Source organism: Furipterus horrens, unplaced genomic scaffold (genome assembly GCF_987537825.1).
Source record: "Furipterus horrens unplaced genomic scaffold, mFurHor1.1.pri manual_scaffold_13, whole genome shotgun sequence".
In the NCBI taxonomy this organism is placed as follows: Eukaryota; Metazoa; Chordata; class Mammalia; order Chiroptera; family Furipteridae; genus Furipterus; species Furipterus horrens.
The window spans coordinates 29,441,962-29,450,287 of record NW_028327183.1 but is presented as its reverse complement, the minus strand read 5'-3'; positions in this window follow the sequence as shown (position 1 = coordinate 29,450,287).

Sequence of the window (8,326 nt, the reverse complement as noted above, 5' to 3'; positions counted from 1 at the left end):
CCAACCCACTGGGCCGCCTGGCCAGGGCTGTAGTGACTTCTTTCATTGGCTGAGCTATGGCAGCCTCCCTTTGGCTGAGCTGCTTCTGGGCCAGGAGGAATCTTCCTCCTGCCCAGGCAGTCAAGCAGAGTCACATGCTGTCAGAGATGCAGGGCAGGTCTCTTCCTGTTGGGGTCAGTAGTGTGGGTCAAGTGACACATATGAGAGATCTCCCTTCTAGCCTCCCGGCTCCACTTTCAAAGAAGTTCCTATTTATTAATTTTCGCTGTCCTTAGATTTGCTCATCAAATGCATGCTCCTTTTCCAAGTTGTCATCAATAAATGAGCGTGGAGAAATCTCTTAAAGCGGACCAGGACCTTCCTTGCCTTGGGACCCCTAGGCTTCCTTCCTCTTGCCTTGAACTGTCCACCCGCTTCTGCACGGCTGGTTTCAGAGGCCGACTCTGACCACCCAATCCGGAGCAGCAACCTGGTCATCTTAACTCCTTGGTCTGTTCCCTTTTGTTTTAGATTTTCTCTTTGTCCAGAATACGTCCTGTATTTGGCATGTTCTTGTTTAGTTTTTGTTGACATTTTTATTGTTGCTTTGCCACCATTAGAATGGCTCTCCAGGAGAACAGGAAATGTTTCTCTGCCTAGCCTTTTCGCTTTCCGCTGTACCCCAGCCGCAAGAACAACTCCTGGCAAACACATCGAAACTCAGGAAAAACGTGGTATGTGAGTGGATCCATCCAAGCCAAGAGGGAGGAACTGGGGCCTGATCACACCACCTGGAGCCCTGTGTCCAGTTGTGCGTGACACCAGCCTGCCTCAGGCTGCTGAGTCACACATCCGTAATGATCCCTCTTGGTTAAGCTGGGCTGCTTGGGTTTTATTGTCACTTGCAGCCAGAATAATCCAGATTTATTGATATATTGACTCGATCATTTTTATATTTGTGAAAAATGAGTATAAAGAAAGCTAAAGATCACATGCCTAAAATAAAAGCACCCGAGATGTCAGCCTGTGCCCACCTTTTATTCCTCCGTCCTACCTCAGGCAGGCCTTGGGTCATCTGTCTCAGAGCCGCCAGGAAGAGCACTCAGATTACAGGACAAGTGCCTCGTGACCCGGCTTTTGTTTCCCAAGACTCTTGAGTACTTGTCAGGATCATAAGTGTATAATTTACATAATGGTAATAAGCTAAAATAGTGGAAAATGACCACTTGACAAGGTGCTGAGAAATGGAGACATCTTTTAAGTGGAGCTGTCTTGATATGTGGGTCCTGCCCTGTATTTTCCTAAATGGTGGTGAGCTTTGCCAGTGGATTTGACTCATGCCAAATCTGCAGCTGCACAGTTTCCAAAAACTCACAATGAATGCTGGACTCTGCGAGCCCAGAGCGTAGGTTCCGCTGAGGTCTCTGCTCACAGTTCCTGTGCTGTGGCAAGGCCTGTGGCTTGTCCAGGTTTTACCTTCCTCACTCTAGAACAAAAGGGTCAAACATGTTGATTCCTAAGGCCTGGCCAGCTCTGACATTCTGTGTTTCTCCTGAGCTTCACCAGTCACCATCACTTAGATTTTTTTCTGTCTATGAAAGTAAAGATAGCCATGTGGAAGTGTTGGAATATCAGAGGTATAAAAGGGTATCACCCATCACCCCATCATTTAAGTAGCTTTGATGGACATCACCCTTTATTTATTTTCAGTCTTTGTTCTGTGTGGTTTTAAAATAGCATTAGCAACATAAGCTTTCGAAACAAACATTTGGCGGGAGCATTAGTTCTGCCAGTGTTAGGTACAGTGTGCCATGGCAGTTACTTATCTCCAAACTCAAGTGGTCAGAGTAAAACAGTAACCCCCAAGACTTGAGAAGGTTAGATGAAATAATGCACCAAAGTGTGTGGTCTGCATGAGGCAGAAGCTCATGACTGTGTACTCTCTGTGGAGGGCCGTGTGGCCCAACTGCCTGGAGACCCCACTGATTGCCTCTCAGGCAGAGGAGCTGAGTGGGCAGAGCTCAGGACTGACCCAGGGGTCTCGCCTAACGCCCTTGCACTTACAGCAGGTCTGAGGCAGCATCAGCAGCTGGTCCCGGGCCTTACGACTATCAGTGCTTGTGTTGATGGCCATTTTCCAGGTGACAAAAGTTGTCACAGTTGCTGAGACCTGGTGAAAGTGGGCAGGAGTGACTGCAGCACTGAGCTTGCTGGAGAGCATATTTATGAAGACAAGAAGCAACCATTTCTGCTCTGGAGGGACCCCAGGCTATGGAGTTTACCCAAGGCAGAGGAAGGCCTGCACCCAAGGAGAAACCACCTGGCCAGTTTCTAGGAAATACACAATCTGAAGACAGTTGAATAAAAAGAAAACAGATTAACACAGGACCTTTCAAAGACTATCTCAAAGTAAAAGGATCTGACACATGAGAGAAGAAAGAGCATTTAAGAAAAAGATTCACCTACCTCAGGGAACAGGTAAATTTTCAGGCAACATCTGCTTTGTACTTCTGAAAAATTTGAGAAAGTAGTTTCCATTTTTCTATGAAAGATTTGTGTCAGTGTTTTGCCTTTTCTGCTCTGATCTCAGAGTACACAGGAAACCCTGAGCTCTAAAATTAAAAGCCCTCTGGTGCAGATCACTATACTCAGAAGACAGCTTGCTGAAAGTAGGCAGAAAGGAAGGGAGTTAGGCAGGATAGGTAGAGATATTTTTTTAAATAAAAATGTGTGATTTTAGTATTGACATTTCTATTAGAAGATGTGTGGAGAAGAGAAGAAAGTCAGCTAGAGGGGGAAGAACTGGAGAGAGCAGGCTGCTGCTGATACATGGAAGGCAGGACCGCACCAAGTTCAAAACACGGAGGGACCCCCCCCATGGCTGCAGCAGGCAGTGCCAGAGCACAGACTGCTATTCCAATGTGTGCGTGTATGAGAACCCCATAGCAGGATTCCTGGCCGCAGAGAGGAGTTACACCGGCACCGCCCCCCGGGCCCTCATCTACAGGTATGAGCAGACAATAAGGAATCTCCAATCATTGAGGAAAACCAGCATCTTGAAACAGTATTGAACCCTTGTGGAAATGTCAAGACAGGAGTCAGGAGGTGATTAGAAGGCCATGATATTCATTAAAAGGAGAATAAATTGGTAAAGAAAAAAGCAATTCTTAGAAATTAAAAATGTGAAATAAACTTGCATAGTCACACCGAAGGCAGAATAGACACAGATACAATTATGTGGAAGATGAAGCGACATGATTCTTCCTGGAACCAGTTCAAAGGAGATAGAGATGAAGAGTGTGCAACGCTGGGGAAGTAAACAAAACTTTCTCCAGCTAAAGAAGATTTGACTTCATATTGAAAAGTCCTCAAAATCTAAAACAAGGGGAGCATTCAGACCAGTCAGTGACTTTCCTATAGAGTATCAGTAACTCACTGAAAATTTTGTTTTTAATGCAACAGCAACAAAAACTATTAATAACTTGGTAATGCACCTAATGACTAGCCCAGGGCTCATATAGCTAAAATTATGACCTTTTCCTGAAAAGGATGCATGATTGGAATGAAGAGACACACAGTAATCCCTCTATATCGCGGTTCATTTATTGGGGCCTCACTATATCGCGGGATTTTAAAATATTTAATTATTTATCACAGATTTTTCGATATATCGCGGGATTTTGTGGTACTGTATACACATGCTGTTAAGGTTACGTAGGTTTAAGTGTAGAATATCTTTAAGAACATAAGTAGTGTTTATAAAAGTGCGGAAAAGGTTAATAAGGGAGTGGGAAAGGTTAATTAGGGACTGGGAACGGTTTATAAGTGTAAATACTAAAATAAATGTAAAGTTCCTACTTCATGGATTTTCACCTATCATGGGTGGGGGGCATCTAGAACGTAATACTTGGGATAAGTGAGGGAATACTGTATTGTATGCTAGGTAGAAAGGTTCATGTCAGGCTGCTTTTGCTCTGAAAAATCACCCAGAGAGTAGTCTAGGATTTTACACCTGGTTTATTGAGAAAAAGGAGGGAAAAAGGTTATAGGTAAGAGGAAAACTCCCATTCCAACTCAGGAGCCCACAGGAGTAAGGGAATGGGGAAAGAGATACTCCTGATCCACCTCAAGGACCAGATGGGGTCTCCCACCTTGTGCCTGCAAATGCCATCTCCACTTCTTTCTGAACATACATTTCGGTTAGGGTGAGTTTACCCGTCAACACGTTCAACAGGTTATTTACATCTCCCTGCTTTCCCCAGTCAATATGTTGTGCTAGGTCCATGAACATTTCTTCTGGGAACGAGCAAAGTCCATTTTTATTTCTTATGGGAGAAGCTGGGACCAGTTAATTTGCATATGGTTCATTTGCATACATCAAAAGCCCGCGTGGGCGATCCACCGCCATGTTTTGACAATGAAAGAATGGAAACTGTAGGCAGCACAGATGCCCAGAAGGAACTGGGCTGGAGGGAGGAGCTTTTGGGACGAGGCGAGTCAGCCTGCGCAGAGCTTGCGCAGCCTCAGTAGAAGCCCTGGCAGAAGCCGCACTCACTCCCACTAGTCGTGCCAACGGGACCACTGTTCTGACAGTTCAATGTTATAAAGTTATTATTTCTCCCTATATTAAGACATTCTATACATGAAAATCAAAATCCCAAAGGATGTTTTCATGGAACTCAATGAGGTGAATAGGAAATGCTCAGGAGGAGTCAAGAGCAAGGAGCAGGGATTTGCCTTGTGGAGATCCAAGCCTCCCAGCCTCGGCCCGTCAGGCGGTTCGGTCCCGGCAAATCAGCACATCAGGGGAACGGAACAGGTAGGATTCCAGAACATAAGAGTACTTTCAAAAGGCGGGGGTGGGGTTGGGGGTGTTGTTTTGCAGGATGATTAGAGCAACTTTTCCAGTCAGGGCACATCAGAGAAGGAAAACTCTGACTCCAAAAAACCTCCGCTGCCTTGCGGCATACCTCTTCAGGGGAAAGGCTAAGGGAGTAAACCCCGACAGAAAATCCGGAGCCGGAGTCCCTAAGGCGGTTTGACGTTGTAGTCAACACCGGCAACTCCTGCGGCGCACCTGAAGCCAAGCTGTATTGACTCCGTCTTTCCCTTGGACCCTTCAGCTGCGAAGAGAGGGGGGTCTGCTGCATGGGCAACAGCAGACCCTCCATATCACCCTGCCCAGGCTCTGTAGCTTCAGCTTCACTGGAGAGGACACTCCAGCGTCATCGTAAGATGTCGATTCAACACGGGAGGAGACAGATACCGTGTCACTCCCGAGTCGGACTGCACAGCCATTCTCGGCGGTGCAGATAGACTCTTAAGAAGCTACACCATCGTCTCTCGAGACGGACGGCCGCCGCCGACGGAGAGCAACTTGGATTTGATACCTCCCATAAAAATAAATACCAGGCTAATTCAATAGACATAAAAAGAAATACAAAAGAATTTGGAGTTTATACAAGGGAATGTTTTATAACATTGGGATACAGAAGGGCTGCATAAGCAAGACCCTGAATTTAAGGAGGACTTGATTCCTTTCTTCCCTCTGGATGTCAGATTTTGATGGGCGTAGAATCCAAGTAACCCCAAGATGAACTATTTGAAGAAGCTTCAGGTAGGAAAATTGACCAGTGCATTTCATGCACTTATTTAGTAGTGTCCTCTTCAATGCCAACTAAGGCAACAAAGCTTAGCTATATATAAAAATGTGGCTAGTAAACCCAGCTGCCCCCTAACTGGAGTTGATAAAGCCATCAGCATGGAGGATTCTTTGCCTCCTTGTGGAAATTTGGGAGCAGGCATCAATTCATGTCAGACTTCTATAAAGGGGGAGGGAAATTGATAGGACCATTCAGTTTTAACATCTGGAAAAGAATTTTCATCTTCAGGAGGAAACCCAGACTTCTTGGTGTCCAGTATCTTCCACCTTCTCTTCCTTTCATAATTTTCCCTAAACTCCATCACACCACTCAAGAAAGTGGGTGGGGTGCACCGCCGGCTGGCCGAACACAGGCATCTGTTTGCCAATGCCTCAGCCCCACCTGGCTGAGCAGCAGCCTGCGACACAGGCACTGAAGTGCCAGCGGTCTGTGTTGACATTCTGCAGGGGGGTTTCAGAGAAGCCATCTGAGTGATATAAGTGGTTCACAACTGTTTTCTCAGTAAGATGAAGGGCAGGGGTTGGTTAGCATAAGCACTTCTAAACCTGTCTAAGTATTGGATTGACCCAGTCCTGCTGTTTGTTGAAAAGAATATTTGCATAGGATTCCCACCATGCTGTAAAGTGATTAAAATAGAAAGGTGCAAAAGAACTCTTAAAAATAAGCATTATAGAATGTTTAGAAAATATCAAGAAAGAGAGTAAACTCATCACCTTAAAGAACCATTGTGATTTCTGTGTCCATTGATGATTTTATCTAGTATTACTGAAATCGTTTGTGGAATGACAGCCAGAATAAATATTCTTCTTAAAAAAAAAAGATTTTATTTTTAGAGAGGTGTAAGGGAGGGAGAAAGAGAGGGAGAGAAACATCGATTAGTTGCCTCTCACATGTGCCCCCAGTCAGGAACTGAACCCACAACCCAGACATGTCCTCTGACTGGGAATTGAGCCAGTGACCTTCCATTTCATGGGATGAGGTCCAGTCAACTGAGCCACACCTGTCAGAGCCAGGATAAATATTCTTTACCATATTTGTCCTCCACTTCTCACATCAGTCTCTGGAACGCTCAGGGCAGTACTTGGTTGCATTGGCACACAGGTGAGTGTGTCCACCTTGGCTCTTGGAGTCTGACTCCCAATGTGGACAAGCAACTGCATCACTTGTCCCCTGTGGGCCAGACCCTGGTGCACACTGCCTCAGCCCCGTGAAGTGGGAGATGATGCTCTCCCCACTTTTGCAGATTAGAAGACTGAGCCGGTCATGAGGAAGCGATTCCCCACTTGGTCCCACAGCCAATTCTGGCAGAGCCGAGCTGAGGCTGATAGAGGTCATTGCTGTAAAGCCAGTCCTCTTTCCATGTCTGCACCCCACTTCTCCCACCTGGGGCTCCTGGGCTGAAGGGTCTCGGAGGCCAGGGCTGCACGACCCAGTGGGTGAGAGCTCAGCCTTGTAAGAATTCCTTTCCTGCAGACAAACAATGTTGGCTTCAAAGACTTAAGGGACTTGTTCAAGGTTCCAAACCCAGGCAGAGGGAAAGCTGGTATTTGGACCCTGGTCTGCCCCCAGGAGCCATGCTTGCTTCCCTCCATTACTTTCTCCACCAGCAGCTGAGCAAGGATAGCACTGTTTACACCCATCCTCCCAAACCCAGCCAGCAGCCTCTCAGCCTCTGAACAGCATCTGCCATCCCAGCGTCCCCTTCCAGGGAAGGCATCCTGTGCACCACTTCTGGAGCTCTCCCCTCCCATTGTCCTTTGGGTATCATTTGGCCTCCCTCATCCTCATCCAGCGAACCATGCATCCCTCATTCCAGAGACCATGTAAGTAGGAAGAAGCTGGTGAGGACACAGATGGCAAATGAGAGGCTGAGAACCAAATTACCCAGGAAAAGAGTCCGTGCAGCTAAAGTTGCAAAAGAGCTCACATTTGGCAAAGCGATTAAAGAGAAGAGTACGATGTCAGATGGGAATATTTAAGAAGAGAAACAGCCAGGCCTAGGGATGGTAAATGTAGTGTAAGTACTTCTCTCTGTCCGCACCAGCAGCAGACAGCAGTCATCCCTGCAGGCCTGCTGGCTGAGCCCGAGAAACCTTCACACTGCATTTTTATGTGCCAGGGTCTGGTGAGCTTATTTGCTGTGAGATAATAAAGATTTTTATTAAAGGAGCAAAAATGAGGATTCCTTCCCTTCACCTCTTCTAATCTTACTGGGAGCATTGCCACATCTGCCACCTGCCTGCCCACACAGGCCCCAAGGAAGCACCTGGCCTGCAGATGGCTCTTCCAAAAACTTTTAAATCTTTTTTTTAATCCTCACCTGAGTGTATATTTATTGATTTTTGATATAGAGGAAGGGAGAGAGAGAGAGAAAAACAAACATTGATGAGAAAAAGAAACATCAATCAGTTGCCTTTCATGAGCTCCCTAACTGGGGATCAAACCCACAACCTTTTTGGTCTATGGGACGATGCTCCAACCAACGAGCCACCCTGCCAGGGCTCAAAATTTTGATTCTGATTTTCACACCCGCTTCCCCTAGCACAAATAACAAAATGGGGGTTGCTGAGCTCACTTCCCCTTTGTCTGAATCTAATGTAACCAATGTTCCAAATAGAACAGATACTCCTAAAACTTAAGGACCATGGACTCCACTCACTTTTTAAATGTTTTTTCTTTGCGGG